This window comes from Ascaphus truei, chromosome 2 (assembly GCF_040206685.1).
Source record: "Ascaphus truei isolate aAscTru1 chromosome 2, aAscTru1.hap1, whole genome shotgun sequence".
Classification (NCBI taxonomy): domain Eukaryota; kingdom Metazoa; phylum Chordata; class Amphibia; order Anura; family Ascaphidae; genus Ascaphus; species Ascaphus truei.
In genome coordinates this window covers 38,540,963-38,568,247 of record NC_134484.1, presented here as the reverse complement: position 1 = coordinate 38,568,247, position 27,285 = coordinate 38,540,963, and the positions used below count along the sequence as shown (strand labels likewise).

At 47.0% G+C, this 27,285-nt stretch overlaps 2 long non-coding RNA genes across 3 annotated transcripts in view; both read left to right on the top strand.

The window, feature by feature from the left end:
• The window catches only part of LOC142488489 (uncharacterized), a 43,304-nt gene extending 36,531 nt beyond the window's left edge, over window positions 1-6,773 (top strand). For both annotated transcript variants that reach the window (XR_012799434.1, XR_012799435.1), the window contains one exon: window positions 5,550-6,773. This is a non-coding gene — a long non-coding RNA (uncharacterized LOC142488489). The remainder of the gene's footprint in view (window positions 1-5,549) is intronic.
• Window positions 6,774-7,395: 622 nt separating this feature from the next.
• Window positions 7,396-27,285, top strand: part of LOC142488488 (uncharacterized) — a 44,022-nt gene continuing 24,132 nt past the window's right edge. Inside the window, exon 1 of the long non-coding RNA XR_012799433.1 lies at window positions 7,396-7,464. This is a non-coding gene — a long non-coding RNA (uncharacterized LOC142488488). The remainder of the gene's footprint in view (window positions 7,465-27,285) is intronic.

The window sequence follows — 27,285 nt, the reverse complement described above, 5'->3', positions numbered from 1 at the left end:
CAGAACGTCCCTGACAATGAGGGGGAGTACCAGTAAAATTAATTGTAATAAAAACAGTTTATTAGGTCCTATGGACTATTTATTGTCACGCCTGTATGCCCGCAGACCTGGCAAGACCCCAGTACTGAGGTGGGAACGGTATTACACCACACACCCACAGCAGTGGGAGCAAGCCCGGAGTGTGGTATAGCGTTGCTGGGCCTGTAGAGAGAGTGGTTAACGATACTTGCAACATCTGTTGGTGTAAGCATAAGAATGGTCATGTCCGTGTGCCAATGTCCAGGGGTCCAGAGAGTAGAGTCGTCCGGGTACAAAGCCAGGTCCAAGGATTCCAGAGGTCAGCAATGTCGAGTTCGTAGCAAGGATCAAGGGGTACAGAGAGCAGGGTAGTCCAGGACGAGCAGGGGTCAAAGCCAGGGAAATCCATAGTAAACACAGGAGCAGGATACAGCAGGGACACAGAGGGAGCACAGCATAGGTCAGCACACAGGGAAACAGGAACTATGTAGAGCGACGATAGAGAGGACAGACATGGATTATAAAGGGAGACACACCAATAGGAGAGACGGGAGGAGCAGAGAGAGAAGTGGGAGACAACAGGGATAGGTCAGGGCGAGAAGAGGAGACAGAAGGGGCAGTCAGGGGAATGGCCTGTAGGGACTGGGAGGAGGAGTCAGGAACGTGACAGGCCCAATAAGAGGAGTGTGTGCGCGCGCTCTCTGTAAGCTGAGGGCGCGCGCGCACAGGCTGCGACCGGGAGATGGCACGCAGGCACCGGGAGGAGGAACCAGAAGGGCGACAAGACCCAGGCAAGGAGCGTGTGCGCACGCCTTCCGCAAGCTGAGGGAGCGCGCGCACAGGCCGTGTCACCAGGCGCGCGGAGCGCCGCGAGCACCCTGATGGAGGAAGGCAGAGGAGCGGACGGAGCCGCCAGGAAAGGTGAGGCGCGAGCATAGCGGGTGTCTGAGAGCGGGGAGCATCACTGCAGGGGCTCGGGGACCGCGTGGCGCGCGAGACCTGCGGGGCATGCGCTGAGGCAGTGGGGTAGAGAGAGAGGTAGACGGAATGGGACAGGAGTGGGAAAGGGTAGAGGGATGGAAAGGAGATGGGACAGAGGGAGAGACAGAAGGGGAAGGAATCCCCTGAACCGTCACATTTATAGAATTAAGGGTGTCTACGGCACAAACTGATGTAAGTGAATATAATGAGTGAATTATATAGTAATAGATGATACCAGTACTATTAACACATGCCACAAAGTACTCCGTCGAACAGGAACTATAGACTATTTAAAAGAACAGGACAACAAAAAAGGATGGACCGACATCAGGTAAACCAGAATACTAGGGACTCAGAAGGTCTGTGGCTAATTCTGGCAATGTCCAGTGCCTGTGTCACTGAAATACTCACTCCTAGTTGAGACAAAGCTGTTCTAAGGATGCGGGTCCCTAAAGTGAGTAGCTATTGCTAATAAGGTACAATGTACCCTCAACACACCATGGGTATGCAAGGATGGAAGTGTGCTAAAAAAACGCCTGACTACATGGAAAGAACACAAAACACCTCTGCCCAGAGGGAGAGGCTGTATGGTCTGCTGTGGAGTCATCCCAATAAACTCCCCCTGGTGGTGAAAAAATGAAGGAGTCAGCTTGTAAAAAGAAAACAGCTGATGATCCCAGCGCACCAGTGTGATCACACCAATGAAGACGATACTGCCGATTAGTACGTATAGGATCCCTGCATAGAAAGGCAGTAAAGCGGTATTTGGAATCTATACTGTGTCAGGTGATGTAAGAAGTGTCCCGCCTGCCAGCAGAGTTTAACGATGGTTTAGAAATAAGTGCCTCTGACGTTACAGTGTAATTGCCGGTTAGGCTGCGCACTGGAGCTAGGATGTCCTGAGAAGCCTTGGAGAGGGCTGAGGTGCCCTGACACCTGGTAAGTCCTGTCCTGCCCAGGGAAGGGCTAGGATATTTCAGACTGAGGATACCAGTCCTGTTTAGCTATCTACTCAGAACAGGGTGGGGAATAGTCACCTCGGGCATTGGTTCCTCCCAAAGCCCAGCTGCCCAAGAAAAGGGTGAGGATTGACTACCTCAGGCCTAGCTCTGATAACTTTGCATCTGCCCTGGCAAGGGAGGGTGATGTGACCCAAAAGGACATTGTATGTACTGCACTGATGTGCTGATTCCACCAAGGCTCCAATAAACCCAAGTTATATAGTTTCTGGCATTCTGGACTAAGTTATTCTACTATTGTTCCTGTGAGGGGTTAAACCCCTGCTTCGAGCTGGGCCCGTACAGGTGGAAGTGCTGCACCACACTAAGGAATCTGTACCCCAAGCTATGTACTACACTGCTGTGCTGATTCCACCAAGGCTCCAATAAACCCCAGTTATATAATATCTGGCATTCTGGACTAAGTTATTCTACTATTTTTCCTGTGAGTACAATCCTATTCTACTATTGTTCCTGCTTCTAGCTGGGCCCTTACAGGTGGAGGCACTGCACCACACTAAGGTGTGGGGCCGAGGTAGAGAATTGTACAGAACGCCAACCCACAACCGCGAGGGCGCGTCTAGAGTGTGGGATAGTCTTGCAAGCCGGGTCAGAGGTATAGAAGACAGAATAAACGTGGTACTTGCTGGGTCTGGGCTGGCAAGTAGCAGATAGTTGGGGTACTAGCCGAGGTCTGGATAGGAGACAGCAGAGTAGTCGTAATGCCAAAGCCAGGGTCAGGATTGGAGAGTTCAGAATAGTCGTACATAGCCGGGTCAGGAGTGGAGAAGCGCGGGGTCCAAGGTCAGAAGCAGGGTCTGGCAACAAGGGTTCAAGGCAGGCAGGACAAGGTTCTGTAATGCAGCGAGGTTCAGCGTCACACAACAAGGTTTATGCTCGGCGAAGACTGAATGCACAGACGGTATATAAAGGACCTCCTCCAATGGGAAGCCAGCCAGGAAGTAGAATGCATACCCGTGATAGGCTGCTGGGTCACAGGTGCGCCCTTTTGTGCAGCCCGATTAGGAGTGGGGGGCGGGATTCCGTGAGGATGGCCGCGCGCCGCGCGCTTCCGGCATAATAGACTGGCAACCAGATCGCACGCCACCCACGCGCAACGCGTCGTCAACGACAGAACAAGGGCCAAGTCCAGAGGTGGGACCAGAGGAGAACCGAGGGGCCCGCGCACTGCGCACCACCGGTGTCTGAACGGAGTCGACAAGCAGGGTCTGCAGACCGAGGGACCGACTGTGCACCACCCGCACCTGGGCCGGAAGACCGCTGCCGTGACGTAGCTCCCGAGCGCCCCAGAGACAGGACGAGAGATGAGGATTAAGGGGTTTTAGCTGCCAGGATGGCGGATCCTCACTTGTGTCTTTTCACTGATAGTGCACAGTATAGTCCTGTTCATCTTCATGTTTATGTCCTGGTCTTGTTCACACTACAGCATCAGTCCTGATCTGATGTTGTCTCTCTCTGTGGCCCAAGATGACTTACTACTCCCAACACTAAGGGTTCCACATTAATGATATATTTGTGTAGACATGCAATCTATGGCTATTAATCTACTTTTCCTCCTGGCAGTAAGTCCCGGTACAAGCAGGCCTTGCCAGTAGTTTTCATGGGGTTTTCCCCTCCTGGTGCTGCACTTGAGTGACAGTGGGAGGTGGTTACATCAGGCCTGAGCATATCCAATCATGGAGCAGACCTGGTTCCATCCTCCTGGCTTTACTTAAGGGCAGTGCTGCCACAAATTCGTTAGTGCCTCTACCCACTTAAGAGGGGCAGGTAACATAGCCAAGAGCCTAACAATTGGACCTTCTCTGGTCCTCCGGGGGAGAGTGATTGTGTACCATACCTCTGCCTCTGCTAGAGGGCCAGGGAAGAGCTGGGACAGCTGAGGGTGCCCTTGGCCTGTAGGGACCATCCTTCAGTGGTAGATGAGAGACTGCATCCGGCAGAACATAAATGTTCCCAGCACACCAAGAAAAAAAGAACTAATAAAGGATCAGCCAAAATGTCAAATTTAATTAAACATTAACGATGCATATAACGTCAAACAGCAACAGAGGGACAACGTATATATACGGGAACAGGGACAAAGACAGGGATGGGGAAGGAAAGAGAGGAAAGGAGAGGAAGAAAAAAACACAGGAAATAAAAAGTGCAGGGCAAGGGGGGCAACGTAACGTTTCGGGGTACAGACCCCTTCTTCTGGCCCGTTCCCAGGTAGACCGAAGTCACCTGGTACTTCCCTTACCCTGTGACTAGGTCCCTGAAATACACAGTGACACACTGACACTAAATTACAAAGGTAAATGAAACAATGGAATAACAAATATATATAAAGTTTATTACATCAAGGATTTCTACACATGTCTATCTAGGAATGTGATTTATCTTATCAAATGCCCGTGTGGGATGGGGTATGTGGGGGAGACTTCTCAGTGTGTCAAGGACAGGATCCGACAACACAAAGTGGCGATCCGCAGGCAGGATCCTGATGCCCCAGTGGCCCATCATTTTACACAGGCAGGACACAACTCCAGTCAGCTCCGGTTTCAGATAATAGATGGACATACAAGAGGTAGACGTGGTGGTAACACCAAGATGCATTTGCTGCGCAAAGAGACACAGTGGATTCGGCGCTTGGGCACCATGACCCCAAAGGTATCATACACCACATACGTAGTAATGGCCAAATCTCCCACCGGGTGGGGGAAACACTGTTACATTTGTTATTTTGGTGGCATAGGCCACCTTTCTTGGTTGCTCTGCCTCCCATTTGCAGCCCTCCATCTCCTTTTGGTACCATACAAACTTTCCCGACATCAGGTGAATGCCATGGGTGCACCGCCTGCTAACAGAACCACCGTCAATCCTCTGCAAATATTCCCTGAAACTAATTAAGCTATGATGGGTAAACGGTCTAAGTGCTGCTTTCTGTTATTCCCTTTTCTTATTAGGCTGGTCACCTAATAAGCAGCCTCATTGTATCTACTTCTTTACTTCTATTCTGTGTACCCATATGTGCTTATTCTACAGTATATCGGCCCAAGTGGCTGAATGCTTCAATGGTGAACGTTGTCTGAAAGTGGCACGTATCACCGCTTCAGTGGACATGGAATCTCTGATTTTCCTGATTAAGGTAAGAGTACAGTAACTTCATGTTCAAAACCCACCTCCTCATTCAGTAAGTGCCATCTTAAAGAGTACTGTGATATTTACAGTAAATGCTTTAACTACTTGATTAATCTGCACTGAACTATGGGAAATCCTAAAGCATTGTGTCGCTTTACTTGAAGTAACCCAGTGTGGTCCTCCATAATGATGCAGCTGGTGACTTCCAGCCATGAATGAGAAGATACGTATGTACATAATTGTTTCCCCAAGAGTTAAGAACTACCAAAATGTTGTCTTGAATGAATACAAGGTGAAGGGATGTTATTGGATGTAAAAAATGGTTTATTAAATGTCAACACATTTGAAATTGCAATATCACGTTTAGCCTTATGTGCAATAAATTGTTCTCTAACATTAATTATTTTTCAGACATAAGACAGCTGAGTTGGATCGGTAATGTGCGCTCATGAAGACCCGCACAAGTTTCGTATAAGATCAGCCATAAGAAGAACTACTAACAATTCAAGTAACTTAAATACGTGTATGGTGAAATCCTCAATGAAATGACATCATTTGGCAGTCTGGGAGTAGATTATTGTTTCTATTATTTGTGTTCATAGTCCATAAATGACCTCACATGCTTCAAAGGGTAAAAAACTATCTCCATCATCCCCCTTCCTCCCACTGTCTCATTTCCTGCGCCTGTCTTATACTAACCCCATTAGTTTCAGCTCCTGGGACTCCCTGTTTCCCAAGATACATACCAGGCAAGGTACAGTACAGTAGCACCAGTGTTTCTGCATATTTAAATCACCACCATCATTCGGGCAAACAGGAAGCCACGACGGATGACACTGAAGCTTCCTATTGGAGCACGCATAACGCAGGAGATTTAAGCTGCCACTTTGTTTCTGGTTCGTACTGGTAATAACTTTACAGGTATTTATCTCAGGAACCAGAATGTCTCCGGAGCTGAAATTAACAGGGTTCAGCTCCGGGCTGCCCTACTCCACAATCCATGTAAAGAAATAGGGGAAGGGGGGGGGGGGGGAGTGCTAGTTTAAACTAAATTGATGATCCTGGTTAGTACTTCTACTCTATGACTAACTTTACATTTTAGACCTAAACATTCTGTATATAAAAGTGTAATAATGCTTTGAAAGAAAGGCAATACAGTTTTTTTTTTAAAATCTGTAGTTTTCACCACTGATACCGATACCACATTTAATCTATACCGTATATAAACATTATAATTTTTTAAACCAATTACATTTACTGTAGTTAAAATATATACGTAAGACTGTTGAGCATACCATAGATGGTTAGAATAAAACATTGTTATTTATCATATTTGTTACATTATTAACATAGCTAACGATGATGATGATGGTGATGAGAGCACCTCCTTCTTTGTTTGGAAATAAATACTTGCTTTGTATGCCTTTTCCCTGTCTGAGTTGTGGTTTGGAATACATCTCCCTCCTCTCATTCTTCTCTGGCATTTTCCCCTGGTTAAGCTAATTATCCAGGTACTAAATTTGAAAATCGGGTCCAAACTGTACATAAGGGAATCAGAAAGAGTGATATATTTCTGAAAACACATACAATGAAAATTAAATGCATTAGTGTAATAAAATACTTTGTTTAATAAAGCATGTAAATACATAGTAATTATCTGGTCTTTTGTCTGTCTTTAGTAGTGTTTTTATACTTGTCAGCAATCCCTGTGACTTTATAGCCAGACTAACATCCTAAAATAAATAAACATTTTTGCAATAATTTTGCTGAAAAAATGTGTCCTACTTTGCAATAATGATTTGAAATGGTCACTGATTTAACCCCTTGAGTGCAGCAATACCCACAGAATAAGGGGTGCAATGAAAATTCCACCTCTGGAAATATGCTATTACTATTGTAGCGATCAAACATCCCTAATATGCCCCCTGGCTTCAAGGACCAGAGTATCAGTAGTGATCTCTGCTATAGAGAAACAAAAGGGCCATGACATTGAGCTAATGTCATATGGTCACCAGGGTGCCACCCGTATGATGTCCTGAGGCACTCAAATTTTAACAGAATTTGGTCAATAGAAGCCAGGTGCTGGTTTCCCCCTAAAACATAGGCACCAATGTGCTTCAGCTCTTTTTACACAGAGCTGTAAAAGGAATTAAAATGTACATTTTCTAGGTCAAATTTTTTTTCTGCACTTGACGCTAACCCGTGAACCCCCTTTTACTCTTGCAGGAGAAGCTGGGTCTTTAGAAGTCTTCCAGTAATTGGATCGATGGACCATCATTGTTTATATATTGTGGCTAGTCCCACTCATTTTTCTTATAGATCTTTGGTAAGAGCGTGGTGACAGATTATTGCAGATATTGGTGGGTTTGAGTTGAATGTTCTTTTAAGAGAATACTTTTTAGTTTAAGTACTAGAGTTATGTTTTAATTTGTTTTCCATGAGATGATTCTCTGCTATTTTTCATGCACCTAAATAATAACAGTCTCACACAGGTGACAGTTTCTAATCATTTTTCACAGACACTTCCCATCAATTCTAATATCAGCATATAAATGGTCACTGTAAAAAAGACATTTAGCAACCTGCTCTGATTATATAAATGTTTTATACAGGTGAGATGACTTGAATTAGTTGCCAGGCTGTGCACTGTCTGTAATATACGGTAGTAGTCTTGATGAATTCACTAAAAGCAATTTGTTTATCTTGGCCTTCACTTTTGAAAAGCCAAATCGGATATAAGGTTGACTTTCACATTGACAGCCCCCCGTCCCCCTGCCCCCCGCCCATGTTGGTGGTCTTGCGAGCCGCCCCCATTTCACATCTCTATCCCCCCCCTCTTCCTATGTATTTCTCTCCCTCCATCTCACTCTTATCCCCTCTCATTCACTCACTCTCCCCCCTCACCCCTCTCAATTCCTCATTCCCTCTCAATTACCCCCTTGGAAATCTGGATACTTGGATTCATCCAAGTACCTTGTGGGTGGAGTTACTGGATATAAAATCTCAGTGTGCAGCTGGGGAAAGGGTTGTGCAGTCAGACTGAGCTGGGGCAGTTGAAAACCCTCTGACAATTCATTTGGGGGTGAAGTCATACTCTCTGTATAAGATAGCTACTGTGCAATGCCCTTACTGTACTTCATCAGTCTAATTGTTATTTTATATTGTTTTTGTCCTCACTTTAATAAATGTGCCAAGTGGCTGCTAAGAAAACACAACTGTTGTGAAGTGCATAATGCAAACTCCAGGTCCGACCGTTCATAGTATCTCAGTTGGCTGATACTATATGTCTCACATGCACTGACCTTGACCCCTTGCAGACACACTTACCAGAACACCCACCTACTGTCTCTGTAAATTCTCCCCGACTGAGATTGTAAGCTCTTTGTAGAAGGGACTATGGGCCTCATGCAGTAAGAGCCGAAAAGCCGTTTTTTGCCATTTTTTCGACAAAATTGCCTTCCTGATTCAGTAAGCGCCCATAAGTGGGAAAAATCGTCAATTTTGGTTGCCGATAAAAACTTATCGGCAGCCGGGTGGCGATAAGCCACTTTTCGGCACTTATCGGCACTTTTTGAAATCGGCTGTATTCTAGTAGCCCCGATTAGCTTTTCGCTGCTGATCGGCACTCCAGAATTGAGATTTTAACGCCAATCCAGCCCGCCAACTAAAGTTGGCAAGTTGGTGGAGGAGAAGCATCGGCAATGTTGACACTTAGAAAAAATCAGGCCTTTTTCTGCCTGTGACTGATGCCGGGGGTCTCCGGAGCTGATACCAGCACCGGAGCCCCCCGGCATGCATCCGAGGCAGGAAAAATGCATGTAAAGCCCACATCATTACCTTAGCGGCTAAGGCAATGAAGGAGTTAACCCACATTGCCAGCTTTATTGTGGGTAGCGGGGGTGGGTGAAGGGGGTATTTGGCCCTTGTTGTTTGTTTAGGGCTTGCGGGGGGGTTGCGGGTGCACTTAACCCCTTCACGACCGTAGCAGTTAATACCGCTACGGTCATGAAGGGGTTAAGGCCTCCCGCTACCCACTCGCAAGCTCTAAACAACCACCGTTGGGGCTAATACCCCCTTCACCCACCCCCCTACCCACAATTTAAAAAAATCACACACAACAGCCTCACACTAAATAAATAAATAAATAAATAAATCTAAATAAATAAATATAAAAAAAAAATATATATATATACAGTGTATATATATATATATATATATATATATATATATATATATCTATATATATATATATATATAGATATATATATATATATATATATATATATATATATATACAGTGTTTCGACAAACCTACTGCACCGACACACTTTATTCGAGCAAATACCCGGTATGTACCTGGCAGATACCTGGAATGCGCCACTCCTCACCTCTGACAAGCCCCGTTGCATTTGCCTTCCCAGCCTGGGTTCATGCCTGGCTGATGGGCGGCTGATCTGTTAAATGATAATGATTAGGATTTAATAGGCTGCAATGCTTCGCATGTCTACCAGATGGCATAAATTCATGAATTGTAATGCAGTATATATATATATATACTGTGCAGTATTGCAGCCAGCGGGAATAAAATGCTTCAATCCCTGCTTGGAAAATAACTCAATGCACTCGGGCAGAAAACAGTCACAAACCTCAATACAACCGGGTATACCCGAATTCGTGGGACTAGCCAAGCTCGAATAAAGTGTGTCGCCAGTGTATACATTTGCTGCCCCGGGCGAGTGGATTTAACATCGTGGCGAGCTCCTATTGGCCCAAGCAGCACACGTGTGGTACTAGGTGGCGAGTAGATTTTTTTGTTCGGCGAGTAGATTTTTTGGTGATTTGTCGACCACTGTGTATATGTGATCGCGCATGTGCAGAAGTTACCCCAGAGCCAGGGAGACGTAGCGCGAGGGGGAGGATAGCAGTGAGAGAGTCACGGCAGTCCCAGATTGGTCACGCAGGAGAGAGCCAGAAAAGCCCGCGAAGCCCTAGCCTATTAGGAGAGGCTCTGAGACGGGACAACAGATCCCAGGAACCTCTGCGCGCCCCACGTGATGCCAGGGAGCCAATAAGGCTTAGGATCCCCAGGCAGGCAAGTGGATACAATTCGCGTGCTGAGCCCACGCTAGGCAGTCAGAGACCGGAGCAGCACAGGGAAGGAGGTAGGGTACAGGAGTCAGGAATTCCCTGTACTAGGCCAGCACCCCCAGGGCCCGAGGTAGCTAAGTACCACACAAAAGTGAGTGTTGCCAGGGACTGCCCTAGGTTAAGGGACCCTGTCACTCAGTATTATCAGTTGGAGTCAGGGAGCTGTGAGGGAAGGAAGGGTGCGGGGAGCGAGTGCAGCTCCTGCACCCCTATAGGTACCTACACCCCAGGTAGGCCCCAACTCCCCACTAGGTTAGTGGGTAAGTGCTGAGGGAGGCCCAAGATAGGGACGCTGCCCTTAGTGTAGTGCTGCCTTGTCAGAGTCACGGCTGTCAGTGCGGTGAGGTCTGACAGGCAGGCACCTTGTTGCGCAGCACGTTGGCTGCCAGCATCCAGTGAGTCACAGCTTGTTGCTGCAGGCGCTGGGATTAGTTTAGTAACAGTCAGGGCTGGGAAGAGTTAGGGGAGTAGGGCAGGTCATTAACCCCTGTAGACCCCTAGGAGTTTCCCCCAAAGCCATTACAGGTTGCTGTGCTGTAGGGACGGCCTATAGTATAGCGCATGTCATTTAGTCCTATGTTAGGGATCCTGTCACGGTAGGGTAGATTAGATAGGGACACAGCGGACGCTGCGGTTCCTGCTAAGAGGTTTGGATCCAAGTTGGGGTCCTCAAAGTCAAATACCACTGTGCATGTGTATGTGTGACTGCGCAGCCACTATGTCTGGTGATAGGCCTGGTTGGTGCATGTGAGTTGCAGGTTACCTGCCCGGGCTCCAGCCACGGGTACCGCGATATCACTGGAGATCCGCCCGATTCGACGTTGTCCTCCACACCGCGTTGGGTGAATTCCAGCGCGGATAATATCACCTTAGTCCCAGGGTCTTTGATGGTGTTCTGAGCCCAGAACCCACCTCACAGGGCCGCACAGCTTTAGCACTGTGTCCCTGACTAAGCTACCAATAAATGGGGCAGTATCCCTATCTAGGGCCTGTCCCTATACTCCACAAGCTATTAAGTGACTCAGGGCCTAACTGGGGGCCTGGGGGCTGCTGGCCTAATGAGGAGGGTCACTGACCCCTGCATCCACATCTTACCCCTAGCTGGTCCGGATCCTGACTGCCTCCTGCTGCCAAAACCCCGCGAAATGTATCTAACTGGGAGCAGGGGAATCCGGCCTTCCGATTGGCTCCCTGGCGTCACGTGTCACTGCCCCTGTGCACCCTGGGGGCTGTCCTTCCTGCCTTGCGTGTGCGCGAGCTGTTTGGGGGCCTCTCGCGCTAGCTGGCCTCCTGCGCATGCGCGAGCTGACTTTCAATGGCGGCGCCCTGCTCCGCTAGCCGCCGGGACCCTAACGACGCGATCGCGGCCTCGGCAACCGGCCCGCTCGCGTCCCCGGCAACCGGCCCGCTCGCGTCCCCGGCAACCGGCCCGCTCGCGTCCCCGGCAACCGGCCCGACCGCTTCCCTAGCAACCGGCCGCAATTACAACCACGCGCGGCAACGGGGAAGGAGGGGGTGAGTGCGCGAGGGGGACCTGGCTACATCCTCCCCCTGGTGAAAAACCCCAACGACCTCACTTGGGATAAATAACTCAAACCGTACAGAAATTATATAATAAAAATGCATCAAGATATATAACTTAGCACAGGTATAACTCTAAACGAGGTTGCATAACTCGGTGAGCATCACAATCACAGACTGTATCTTACTCCGAGAACACTGCTGAGCCTCATAATGGGGTGCCCCCATCTGATCATAGGTTACCCGAGTTGGAGGGTACCTGACCCTTTGGCTCCTTCGGAGTTGTTCTTCAGCAACTCCCTCTGGGGAGTAATAAGTACAGTCCTGAGGCTCAGCCTCTTCCCTTGAGGGGAGAAATGTCTCTGAACAGTCTCTGTTAGGCACAAAGCACGGGCTCTGTGGATCCAAAGGCTGGCCTGTTGGTGCCACCTTAGTAGGCATTGGCCTACGGGGCCCCTTACCCGTAGCTCCTTCGGGAGATGCCCCTCCTGCGGGATGGTCCCTTTGAGAGGGTCCTTCCATAGGGTCTTCCGGAGTTTCAGAGTGAGTCTCGTTAGTTACAGTCTCTTGACCCACCTCTGACAGATCAAACTCACCGTTGAGCGGTGTGGCCTGTAGTTCCTCCTCTTCGTCTCCCACTTGGGGAATGGGGAGAAGGTGATTACGATGCCAAACCTTTACCCTGCCATCGGTGTCTCTGATGCGATAGACCGGGAGGCCGGGCACCTGTGACTCTACCTCATATACGCCATCTCTCCACCGGTCCGCCAGTTTATGTTTTCCGGGGATTCCCAAATTACGAAGTAACACTGCATCCCCAGGACGTAACTCTCGATACTTGACTTTATTGTCATATCGTCTCTTGTTACCAGCATTCAGTTTGGCTGTAGACTTCTCAGCCTGTTGGTAAGCTTGTTGCAGACTGTCCTTTAGCCTTTGCACGTACTTGAAATGAGTGGTATTGGGTATCCCATCCGTTGATACTCGAAGACGCACATCTACTGGGAGTCTTGCCTCCCGCCCAAACATGAGGAAGTACGGGGAGAACCCAGTGGACTCATGGCGAGTACAGTTGTACGCGTGTACCAACGTTTCTACGTGACGACTCCATTCTGCTTTCTGCATTCCCTTCAGAGTTCCAAGCATGTCCAACAGGGTCCTGTTGAATCGTTCAGGCAAAGCATCTCCTTCGGGGTGGTACGGAGTCGTCCGGGATTTGGCGATGTTCAGCATTTTAAGTAATTCTCGGATCAGAGTACTCTCAAAATCTCGCCCTTGGTCGGAGTGAAGTCGGTTTGGAAGACCGTAGTGAACGAAGAACTTTTCCCATAGAACTTTCGCGACCGTGATAGCCTTCTGGTCTTTTGTGGGGAAGGCCTGTGCATAGCGGGTGTAATGGTCCGTGATGACCAGCACATTACCGATTCCTCGACTATCAGGTTCGATACACAGGAAGTCCATACACACCAGGTCCATTGGACCAGAACTCTTAAGATGGGCCATGGGAGCTGCCCGGGTAGGCAACGTCTTGCGTTGAACACACCGGGAACAACGGCGGCAGTGTTGTTCCACCGCTTCCCGCATCTTGGGCCAGAAAAAACGGTCTCGGACTAGTCCAAAAGTCTTCTCTACACCGAGATGCCCGTGTTCGTCGTGTAGAGACTTCAACACCATATATCTCAAGTTTTGGGGTAGAACTAGTTGTCGCCTATCAGGGTGGTTATGATATTGGACTACCCTATAGAGCAAACAATTATCTATCTCGAACTTGTCCACCTCACGCATGAGTAACGCGACCAGATCTCGGGGAGCCCTCTTCAACAGAGCGGGGTTCTTTCGCTGAACGGCTTGTCGGATGATGCTGATTACTGGGTCTCTTACTTGATAGTCCACTAAGTCTTTCCATCTTATGACTTTGTCCTGGGTTATGTTCATCCCTGCGGGGTCGCAGTAGGCAGCAGGGATCGCCTGCGACTGGCACCCTAACGAATCGGCAACTCTGAGTTCAGAGAATGCGACCTGATCATTGATGACGGCCGCTATACTACACATTGCTCGCATCCCAGGTCCAGGGATCTCTTCCCATTCATCATCATCAGGGGTAGCACTCAATCCCGGTCGTCGTGATAGAGCATCGGCCCCAATGTTCAGAGGCCCTGGCTTGTACTTCATGGAGAATCGATAGTTGCATAGTGTCGCCAGCCATCGATGTCCGGCTGCATCCAATTTGGCGGAAGTATTGATGTACGTGAGGGGATTGTTATCGGTCCTTACCTCAAACGTAACACCATAGAGGTAATCATGAAGTTTCTCCGTGATCGCCCATTTAAGAGCCAGGAACTCTAACTTGTGTACCGGATATTTCTGCTCACTGGGTGTCAGACTGCGGCTGACGTAGGCTACAGGCCGAAGACCTTCGGGGTGCTTCTGATGCAGGACAGCACCCAGTCCATTGAGACTGGCATCCACATGCAGGACATACGGTTGTTCTGGGTCAGCATATGCAAGCACTGGTGCTTCAGTCAGACTTTTCTTCAAATTCAGGAAGGCCCGTTCACACTCAGGCGTCCACTTATCGCCAAACGGTTGACGGGCCGACTTGGCCTTTCTCCCAGTATCTTCAGGGTATATCTTCAGCAAATTGTTCAGGGGTTTAGCTCGACTAGAGTACCCTTCCACGAACCGACGGTAATACCCACAGAAACCGAGGAAGGACCGCAGTTCCGTGACATTATCGGGACGCGGCCAGTTCACCACTGCTTCTACCTTGGCTGGATCAGTAGCAATCCCCTGGGCAGACACGATGTGTCCCACTTAGGTCACCGAGGTGTGACAAAACCTACACTTGTCGAGTGATAGCTTCAACCCTTCTTGGCCAAGACGATCTATCACCTTCAGCAGCCTCTCCTCGTGTTCTTCTAAGGTCTTCCCGAAGACAATGATGTCGTCCAAGTAAACCAGACACTCCCGAGGGTTCATGTCCCCTATTGTCCTTTCCATCAGCCGCTGGAAGGTAGCAGGGGCTCCACATATGCCTTGGGGCATACGCGTAAACTGGTAGAAGCCCAGGGGACAGACGAAGGCCGTCTTTTCCTGGTCCTCTTCACTCATGGGCACCTGGTAGTACCCAGATCGCAAATCGAGCACACTAAACCATCGGCTCCCGTTCAGAGCATTCAGGATCTCTTCAATACGAGGGAGATTGTATTGGTCAGGTACCGTACGATTATTCAGCGTTCGATAATCGACGCACAATCTTACAGATCCATTCTTCTTCCTTACTATGGGTGATGCATAAGGACTCCGCGACTCCGTCAGTATTCCAGCGGTCTTCATCTCCTCCAGGACATCCCTTACGTCGTCCACATCCCTGGGGGCGATACGACGAGAACGTTCACGGAACGGAGTGGCATCATTCAGCCTAATAGTGTGTTGGGCGCTGCGGCTGCGGCCCACATCCATCTCACGGGTAGAAAATACTGTTCTTCTTTCCCTCAGCTTGGCCGTCAGTCGACCCTTCCACTCAGTTGGCAGAGTCGAGTCTCCGAAGTTGAAGTCCAGGTCGACTAACTGCTCACCTACGGCAGCGGCGTTCACCTGGGGGCGTTGTTTCTACCGGGCTGACGGGATATATACTGCCCAGACTTTGTCCTACATCGATGTCCATTGGAAATGGAGAGATGTTGTGAATATGCACATGGGTTCGGAGAGGAATTCGGGTCGTCCACTCTCTTACTTCTGGTATTACCCTATATCCTCTCTGGATCTCTTCCTCAGGGTCACTTTCCAGAGAGAACAGATGATCGGTCTCTTCCCGATCCGGATAACAGCACCAGACGGCCAGGCGTTTCACTCCCCCTGGTGAAATGGTCGTCAGTCCGCGTTGACGATTGTAGAGGTCCCCATGACGCTCCAAGGCATATACCCGATGGCACTCCTCTCGTAAGACGGGGTCTAGGAGCGAATCGGCCAGCGGCAGCTCGTTGGTCTCTTTCAAGTAAGCTCGGATTATAGCTTGCACTATGTCCGCATTGGTTCCCAAGATGATGGGGTATTTGCAATGGTCGTGGGGTTCCGGGCATACCATGGCCGCTTCCTGCATAGGGTGCTTCTTGCCGGTGTTCAGTTGGAGTATGTCCAGCTGGACCCTTGCAATCCCATCGATGGGGTAGTCTTCATTACTCAATCCCCTAACCTTCATATGTTCGGCCGGCCTCAGAGGGCAGTGTTGAAGGTGCTGGTCATAGAACTTGCGATATATTATGGTAACTTGTGACCCGGTGTCCAATAGAGCCGAGGCGTATATCCCTTCTATTACCACGGGCACGATGGCCGCAGGGCCTACTTGACTGCAAACTTCACCGGGTGAGGCGTCATCACTGGGGCCAGTGTCAGCAGGGGAATCCGTGGTTCCCTGAGGGGTGTTCATATCAGGCTCGACGGTCTGTGCTCGGCATACCATCGATCGGGCTGTGCTTCTTCTGTCGGGAGGTTTTTCTTCCGGTTGGTCCTCCTTCTCCGGACAATAGTACGAGATGTGGCCCTTCTTCCCGCAGTTGTAGCAAGATACCTCACGGCGGTCCGGACGACCCTTATACGAGGATGAGGACCGCTCAGAACTATGACTTTCCCGAACAGATGACTTGGGGGTCGCTTCCTCCTCTGGTATGGAAGGTTTCTTACTCTTTGGGGCCGAGGGGGCCACAGGGTCATTCTTGGGGGTAGTTTTGGGTTTCTTTGATTCATGGAAATGGCGCTGCACTTCATGGTCTCTTATGTAATCCATTAGTTCCCCTTATTTAGGGGATACTGCCGCGACCGGGGCGGCCCGCATCATTATAGCTATGTTGTGGTCAGGCAACGACCCCTTGAGTAGCTGTTTGAACCGGTAGCGGTCCGCTTCGGCCGCGGAAATGATATGCTTGTCCAGGAGGGTGCCCAGGGATAGCTGTAGGTCACAAACGAAGGCAGATAATTCTTGTCCTTCACGTTGTCGGAGGGCTTTGAATTGAGCCAGCAGCTCATCTTCGTCGTCTTTTCTGGCAAAGGATTTAATTAGCATTTCCACTAGTTCCTGGGCAGTAACTTCTCCTTCCACGCTCCGGTGCGCCCGCACTAACCGAGCGGCGGGGCCTCGGAGGCACTCGACCAGTCTTTGTCTCTTGCTGGCTTCAGAACACGACCACTCCTCTATGATTTGAAGCGTATGGTCCCTCCATGCTTCGATCCCCTCTTCTCCCGTGGGTGTCGGCAAAATCCCAGAAAAGGCCTTGAGTTTCCGGTAGTTCTGTGCTTGGGTCGAAATGGTTACGGCTTCTACTAGTTGGGAGGCTATCGTGTTCACGTCAAGATTCCCACTAAGGGCCTGACTACTGCTCCCAGTTCCTACGCTAGGCATGGTTGGGGTCCTGCCAGGCCGTTGATCAGGGTTGGGTGGGATGAGCGGGCTCCCTGCCCAGCTGGCGATACCTCCTAATCCGCTTGGGGTGAAAGAGACCCTAGGGGGGTCTACCCGGTGAGGCGTACTGGTCACTCGTTGGCTCGGGTGTAATCCAGTACTAGTGGACGCTTCTTCAGGAGTTGAGAGTCAGAGTAGATCATGCGGCAGTCCTCTGCGGAGGGCTCGGGTAGGTTTAATACATGGGGGGCCGTTTCTAAGCATATGTCACTCATGGTGAACAGGAGACAGGTGATCCCTCGGCCAGCAACATCCAGTTTATAGTCTATCACCCGGGCGGTGGCCAACCCCGGGCAACTTCTTTCTTGCGTGCGCACTGTAGATAAGTCTGTATCAATTGCTACCCCGGTCACTGCAACCGCGCGTCTTGGGGATACTTGGTGCGCTAAGGCCCAGGCATGGACATCCTGCGGTGACGGCACGGACATGATGAAAATGAATCGGGCAATTAGAAAAAAAACGGAACAGGGCACCCCAGGACTTGATCTCAGCAGCGCCTCCAAATGTAACGGGTTTTCCCCCACCCACTCGCAGATAATACTGTGGAGGTGTAGGAACATGCAAGGTTACTCAGGTGTGGTGCATTACCAGTTGGCTCACAGGAGGGCTGAGCTTCCGCCACGGGGAACCTGGGGTACATACATCTTATACATCTCTAGGTGCAACGCCTCCACCTGGGAGGGATCCCAACGGAGTGGGAGGAGGCCCTCACAGGAAACAACCACACAAAACAAACGAATGTAAAACAGGACTGGCTTTACTGCATAACCAACTATATCTACATCATCAACACAACCTTCATGCGCCACGGCGGACGCTAACCACTCTGGGCGTCACGGCGGACGCTACCACCTAGGCGTCACGGCGGACGCTACCGCCTCTGGCGTCACAGCGGACGCTAATCACACTAGGCGTCACGGCGGACGCTACCACCTCTGGCGTCACGGCGGACGCTAACCTCCCACAGAGTGATCCCACCCCGTGTCCAGTAACCCCCCCCAAATGTCTCGAACCCCCAAAGTCAAATACCACTGTGCATGTGTATGTGTGACTGCGCAGCCACTATGTCTGGTGATAGGCCTGGTTGGTGCACGTGAGTTGCAGGTTACCTGCCCGGGCTCCAGCCACGGGTACCGCGATATCACTGGAGATCCGCCCGATCCGACGTTGTCCTCCACACCGCGTTGGGTGAATTCCAGCGCGGATAATATCACCTTAGTCCCAGGGTCTTTGATGGTGTTCTGAGCCCAGAACCCACCTCACAGGGCCGCACGGCTTCAGCACTGTGTCCCTGACTAAGCTACCAATAAATGGGGCAGTGTCCCTATCTAGGGCCTGTCCCTATACTCCACAAGCTATTAAGTGACTCAGGACCTAACTGGGGGCCTGGGGGCTGCTGGCCTAATGCAGAGGGTCACTGACCCCTGCATCCACATCTTAACCCTAGCTGGTCCGGATCCTGACTGCCTCCTGCTGCCAAAACCCCGCGAAATGTATCTAACTGGGAGCAGGGGAATCCGGCCTTCCGATTGGCTCCCTGGCGTCACGTGTCCCTGCCCCTGTGCACCCTGGGGGCTGTCCTTCCCGCCTTGCGTGTGCGCGAGCTGTTTGGGGGCCTCTCGCGCTAGCTGGCCTCCTGCGCATGCGCGAGCTGACTTTCAATGGCGGCGCCCTGCTCCGCTAGCCGCCGGGACCCTAACGACGCGATCGCGGCCTCGGCAACCGGCCCGCTCGCGTCCCCAGCAACCGGCCCGCTCGCGTCCCCGGCAACCGGCCCGCTCGCGTCCCCGGCAACCGGCCCGACCGCTTCCCTAGCAACCGGCCGCAATTACAACCACGCGCGGCAACGGGGAAGGAGGGGGTGAGTGCGCGAGGGGGACCTGGCTACACATATATATATATATAATATCAAAAAATAAATAGATGATACCGTTCTGTGGCTAACGAAATGCTTTTATTTGTGCGAGCTTTCGAGATACACTGATCTCTTCTTCCGGCGATGTTACAACATCGCCGGAAGAAGAGATCAGTGTATCTCGAAAGCTCGCACAAATAAAAGCATTTCATTAGCCACAGAACGGTATCATTTATTTATTTTTTGATTATTGAAGCTCGGCTAACACGGTACTGATACCTCTACATGTATGTATGTATGTATGTATGTATATATATATATATATATATATATATATATATATATATATATATATAAAGGAAAAAAGAGGAGAGAGCGCACGCCCATAGCGTATAAAAGTATATTTAATGAAGGGAAAGGGGGAGGGAGGGGTAAAAAACGCACTTACAAGAAGTACAATAAAATCAAGCATATGTGATAATAATCACCACCATCCGGTCTAACTGCAAGCTCTTGGGGCAGTCCCAGGCTCCGTTGGTAAAGGAGCAGCGTCTCAGCAGATTTCCAGGACTGATGTGAGTCATCCGGTCAAGTTGCAGACTTTGGGGGCATTCCCAGGCTCCGTTGACAAACGAGCAGTGTACCAGCAGATTCCCAGGGCTGGTGTGCTATGAATAGTCCCAGACAAAAAGTTCCGTATAGGTAGTGCCCGCAGCACTGGCGCTAGGATCAGTCCGCTCCTGCGCTGGATGTAGACTTCAATGTCAGTGCGTCTGACGTCACGACGCTCCCTGACGCGTTTCGTCAGTCTCGGCTAACTTTTTCAAAGGGATAACGTGAGGGGGGAGGTCCGGTATTATATACACACTCCAATGAAGGTAATTGATGAAAAAAACACCCCTACTCAGCTGCAATCATTATCCGTGCTACCAACACTATAGAAAACATGATTATATAAAATACACGTATTTCCCCTGAAAGAATTGGAGGAGATGATAGAATAAAACTAAGATATATATTCTCAATAGCCAATCATATTACTAAACATACATATAAGTTAACACACAGTTAAACATGTATTAAATGTAAAATAGTTGGCAATAACATAAAACAACTTAGTAAAACAACATAATTTTCTAGGGCTCAAACCCAGATTGAAAATACTATTCCTGTATGTGAATCAAACCCCATCTGGTGTAACCATGGGATACATTGCTATATATCAACATGGTGCAATGATATACATATCTAAATCCCACCTATAGATAGAGGGATGATCACACACAGGCCCGTGTGGAGTATATTCCTTAAATATTGGTGATGGAGAAGGAGATCATATGACATTATATATACATATATGCAACCACAATCCATTAATTATTAAATATTGCACCCAGATGAGTGCATAGATCAAATACCAATTCCTATGTTCCCATATGATTGACCTAAGGACAGATTAAAATTAGATATAAATTCATATATAAAATATAAATAATGATGAAAATTATAATGTAAATATAAATGTTCATACAAATGAAAACTCTGAAGATAAATTATATAACTGGAGTCTGTATGCCACAAACAAACAAGGCAGGGGCCCGGAAGGTGTATCTACATATATGTGTTATACTGTGATCAAGTGTTGTGTGAAATTATTATGTGTGTGTGTGTGAAATTATTATGTGTGTGTTTTTTATATACTATATACCTGTTTATGTCTTATTCTATAATAATGACTACCAGGCCCTCGTTGGCCATACTAGTGAATATCCAATTGAATGAATTTCATATGTCTATATAAAGGTGCTATTTATTCCTCATACCATCTATTTAACCCAGTGTTCCTAGTTGAAAGTGTCTATTTCATAAATCAACATTAATGTGTAATGAATGGATCATCCATCTGTCAGACGGAAGGGAGGAGGGTGGGGACTGGGAGGGGAAGTATTCACTTCATTCTCACGCACAATTATTTTTTATTTGAAAATGATTTTCACTTGCAAATCTGTGGAACGGCCATGGGTACGAGATTCGCTCCCAGTTATGCCAACCTCTTCATGGGGTACTGGGAAGAATCCCATGTTTGGCAAAACACCTCACTTGGAGCGGGTCTCGTATACTATGGCCGTTTCATAGATGACATCATTATTATTTGGGACGGAGAGGAGTCGGTCTTACACGATATCCTGAGCTCCTTCAGCGACAACTCGTTTGGACTAAAATTTACTTTTGATATTAACAACTTGTCCACTATATTTCTGGATCTGGCCCTGAGCATAGACACAGACCTGAATATCATCACCACCACACATTTCAAGTCTGTGTCTGTGAATAGCTACGTCCATGCGTCCAGTAACCATCACAAACACTGGCTCAACAATATTCCCTTGGGGCAGTTCCACAGAATTCGTAGGAACTGCACAAGGGATGTTGACTTTCAAAATCAGTCGGTCACACTTGGAAAGAAATTTCATTCCAAGGGATATGATCCCCTTGTGGTGTCCGACTCTCTCAGCAAGGTGAGTTCCATTGCTAGATCGACTTTACTTGAGAAATCGAAAAGCAAACAAAATAAACAACAGAGAGGAAAACGTTCAGGTTATGACACCCCAATAATACATTCAGAGATGGAGAGGTCGACTGTAAGATTCATTACCACCTATAACCAGTCATCCAAACTTATCAATAGGATTTTAAATGACCATTGGTCCATTTTAAAGTGTGATCCACATCTAGGACCTATCCTGCCAGATAGAGCTACTGTCACATATAGGAAAGCAAGGAGTATAAAAAGCATACAAGCTCCCACTAGGCTTAAATCATCTTCCAAGTGTGACACTGTAAAACAGAAGGGACCATTGGGTAACCATCCCTGTGGCCGCAGTCGATGCATTACGTGCAGGCATCTTTTGAATCAAACTCATGTTTATTCTCCAATGAGGGGTACCACGTATGCCATCAGCAGCTCCATCACCTGTCTTAGCACTTATGTTGTGTATCTTATACAGTGCGGTTGCAGTCTGAAATATATTGGACGAACCACCAGGACTCTGGGTACTCGCTTCCTAGAACATAGGAGAAATGTTATTAAAGGTCTGAATAATCACAGTGTCCCTCGACACTTTAAATTATTTCATCAACAGAATCCCAAGACCATGCAAATTATGGGAATAGAGACCATTTCTCCTTGTGTTCTGGGAGGCGACCGGTTCAAGACGCTCTGCAGGCGGGAATCCTATTGGATTCACAAATTGGGCACTCTCAGCCCTGGGGGACTAAACGAATGTTTAGACGTTAGTACTTTAGTTTAGTTTTTCCTCGGATGCCTCTTCCTGTTCTCCTCCTCTGCTTCTCATGTCATCCCTTGTTAGGATCTCCTCCAGAGGTCCCCCCAATCCTATCCCCCATCCCCCCCTTCCCCCCCCCCCCCCCATTCCATTCCTTCCCCTCCCAGTCCCCACCCTCCTCCCTTCCGTCTGACAGATGGATGATCCATTCATTACACATTAATGTTGATTTATGAAATAGACACTTTCAACTAGGAACACTGGGTTAAATAGATGGTATGAGGAATAAATAGCACCTTTATATAGACATATGAAATTCATTCAATTGGATATTCACTAGTATGGCCAACGAGGGCCTGGTAGTCATTATTATAGAATAAGACATAAACAGGTATATAGTATATAAAAAACACACACATAATAATTTCACACACACACACATAATAATTTCACACAACACTTGATCACAGTATAACACATATATGTAGATACACCTTCCGGGCCCCTGCCTTGTTTGTTTGTGGCATACAGACTCCAGTTATATAATTTATCTTCAGAGTTTTCATTTGTATGAACATTTATATTTACATTATAATTTTCATCATTATTTATATTTTATATATGAATTTATATCTAATTTTAATCTGTCCTTAGGTCAATCATATGGGAACATAGGAATTGGTATTTGATCTATGCACTCATCTGGGTGCAATATTTAATAATTAATGGATTGTGGTTGCATATATGTATATATAATGTCATATGATCTCCTTCTCCATCACCAATATTTAAGGAATATACTCCACACGGGCCTGTGTGTGATCATCCCTCTATCTATAGGTGGGATTTAGATATGTATATCATTGCACCATGTTGATATATAGCAATGTATCCCATGGTTACACCAGATGGGGTTTGATTCACATACAGGAATAGTATTTTCAATCTGGGTTTGAGCCCTAGAAAATTATGTTGTTTTACTAAGTTGTTTTATGTTATTGCCAACTATTTTACATTTAATACATGTTTAACTGTGTGTTAACTTATATGTATGTTTAGTAATATGATTGGCTATTGAGAATATATATCTTAGTTTTATTCTATCATCTCCTCCAATTCTTTCAGGGGAAATACGTGTATTTTATATAATCATGTTTTCTATAGTGTTGGTAGCACGGATAATGATTGCAGCTGAGTAGGGGTGTTTTTTTCATCAATTACCTTCATTGGAGTGTGTATATAATACCGGACCTCCCCCCTCACGTTATCCCTTTGAAAAAGTTAGCCGAGACTGACGAAACGCGTCAGGGAGCGTCGTGACGTCAGACGCACTGACATTGAAGTCTACATCCAGCGCAGGAGCGGACTGATCCTAGCGCCAGTGCTGCGGGCACTACCTATACGGAACTTTTTGTCTGGGACTATTCATAGCACACCAGCCCTGGGAATCTGCTGGTACACTGCTCGTTTGTCAACGGAGCCTGGGAATGCCCCCAAAGTCTGCAACTTGACCGGATGACTCACATCAGTCCTGGAAATCTGCTGAGACGCTGCTCCTTTACCAACGGAGCCTGGGACTGCCCCAAGAGCTTGCAGTTAGACCGGATGGTGGTGATTATTATCACATATGCTTGATTTTATTGTACTTCTTGTAAGTGCGTTTTTTACCCCTCCCTCCCCCTTTCCCTTCATTAAATATACTTTTATACGCTATGGGCGTGCGCTCTCTCCTCTTTTTTCCTTTTTAGATATCCTGTGGACGTGGTAGGTCCACACTGAGAGCTGCCGGAGACCCTACATACCAGTATCCATTTTCATCATCGGAACTATTTGAGGACTGGTTTATCCTTTCATTTGCTTTTTCATGTATTGTTGTTGTATGTTTGTTTTTGGCCCATTTTATGGTTATAGGTCTGTATACCTTTACAATATTGCTTAGACTATTTAGGTTATACATCAGATATATCTACATAGACATACATAGTTTATATGTTCCTTTAAGGCGCAGCTTTTTTCCTTTTGTTTGTTCCATATATATATATATATATATATATATATATATATATATATATATATATATATATATATATATATATATATATATATATATATATATTACCCCAACAACCCCTATAACCCCTAACATACACATATATGCACATCGATGATACTATAGGCCGGCGGAGGCCCTCGGGTGTTAAGCGCAGGCCTGCAATACCAATTATGTGACCCCCCCCAAATTAATGTCAAAACACATACATACATATAAATAACCCCCCCCCTCCTTAACACATACAGTATAGTAATGGCCACAATTACTATTATCCACAAATGGATAATAGTGAATGTGCCCATTTTAAATACATAAACACCAATCAATACATTAAATACATATAGCACTCACCCATGTCCGGCTGCCACGATGAAGGCCATCCTCATCTTCATCCTGTTCATGCCCCCTCCGCTGCTGCAAAACAGACACAAGAATAAAAACATCCAATGTAATGTCCCCTAACCCCTTAATCACCATAGCGGTTATTAACCGCTACAGTCATTAAGGGGTTAACCCACCCTCACCCATCACTCGGGAGGCCTATATACCCTCCCACACTAACCCCCCACCCCGTGAGGCCTAACCACACTCCATCCCAACTCTGATTGGCTCTAGTATACCATGTGACAGAGGCTTGGGGGAGAGCGGATGTGACGTCATTACAAGCTTGTCACATGGTACTAGAGCCAATCAGAGTAGGGATAGACTTCCCACGCTCTGATGGGCTACCGTACCATGTGAGCCCGCCATGTTTCTGTTAATGACGTCATCTTAAAGGCAATTGAAGCAAAGCCATTCTGATTGGCTGTGCTTTCATTGCCTTTAAGTGACGTCATCATTTTTTTTCTCGGCCAAAACACATGATTTTCACGGGCCAATCAGGCCCGTGGAAACCATGATGAAAATGTGACGTCATAGGCCTTTAAAAGCCTATGTCGTCTCATTTTGAAGGCAGACGCCGAGGAGGAAGGACCTCCTACAGAAGAAGAAGGCCAGGGCGTGGCCATAGAAGACATGAAGACCCCGGAAGAGAGCCGCAGATAGAAGAAAGAAGAATACAGATGAAGATGGATTACAAATAGAAGACCCGTGGATTGTTTTGGATTTTTATTTTAATGTTTATTATTTTATGGTTTTTTACTTTATGGGTTCCTGTGCGTGATGGATTGGTTCGAGAGTAAGCTGTTCAACGGGAGTCGGTGAGTGGGTCAAGTAATGGTAAGTGAACTAAAGAAATGTATTTTATTTAACTAGTTCTTTTTTTAAAGCTTTTTTACATGTGTATTAAATTATTTTTGGTATATAATTTCTTGCCACTGTATGTATGTATGTATGTCTAGATCGATATATACATACAGGGTAAGAAATGATGTTGTTTTAAAAGCTTGATTTGCTGTGTTTTAAATTATTTTGGCTATGCTGCAATGCATAAATGTGTATGTCATGTATTTTAAAATTAGATAGATGTAATTTTTGCTATTGTATGGTGTACTTTAGGTCAGGGTGAGGCTTGCTTTTGTATATTGTATTCTTGTTGGTACTTATATTTTTTCAGAGGATAACTTGTTCTGTTCAACGATTGAATTAGTTAATTGTATAATTGTTAGGCATGGAATGTAAATTGTTTAAGGATTTAATTAATGAATGCTAATTGATTTGTGGTTACTAGATTGGTTTAAATAGTATACTTGTTTGGATGTATTTGTATTTTGTTTGGAATATGTTATTGTTAACATTCATTTGCAGAATGTATATGGTGCATAGATTGTATGCATCATGTATACAATGTAAATGCAATGTTTTCAGTGGCATTTGTGGCTTTTGATTGGCATTTGAGGATTTTTAATTGGAAGATCAGATTGGATAATTAAAGGAGATGGATTTTATTGTTTTGTGTCTGTATGGAGAAGTGGTATTTGTAGTAAAGCATGTTTTTGATAACCCTTCTACATTTATTTGTATATTGGTTCATCATGTGTGTGTATCTCTCTCTCTCTCTCTCTCTCTCTGTATATATATATATATATATATATATATATATATAAAAAGGAAAAAAGAGGAGAGAGCGCACGCCCATAGCGTATAAAAGTATATTTAATGAAGGGGAGGGGGGAGGGAGGGGTAAAAAACGCACTTACAAGAAGTACAATAAAATCAAGCATATGTGATAATAATCACCACCATCCGGTCTAACTGCAAGCTCTTGGGGCAGTCCCAGGCTCCGTTGGTGAAGGAGCAGCGTCTCAGCAGATTTCCAGGACTGATGTAAGTCATCCGGTCAAAATGCAGACTTTGGGGGCATTCCCAGGCTCCGTTGGCGAACGAGCAGCGTACCAGCAGTTTCCCAGGGCTGGTGTGCTGTGAATAGTCCCAGACAAAAAGTTCCGTATAGGTAGTGCCTGCAGCACTAGCGCTAGGATCAGTCCGCTCCTGCGCTGGATGTAGACTACAATGTCAGTGCGTCTGACGTCACGACGCTCTCTGACGCGTTTCGTCAGTCTCGGCTAACTTTTTCAAAGGGATAACGTGAGGGGGGAGGTCCGGTATTATATACACACTCCAATGATGGTAATTGATGAAAAAACACCCCTACTCAGCTGCAATCATTATCCGTGCTACCAACACTATAGAAAACATAATTACATAAAATACAGATATTTACCCTGAAAGAATTGGAGGAGATGATAAAATAAAACTAAGATATACATTCAATATCCAATTATATTACTAAATATACATATACAGTTAACACACAGTTAAACATATATTAGATATAAAATAGTTATCAATAACCAATTATAAAACAACATTATAAAACAACATAA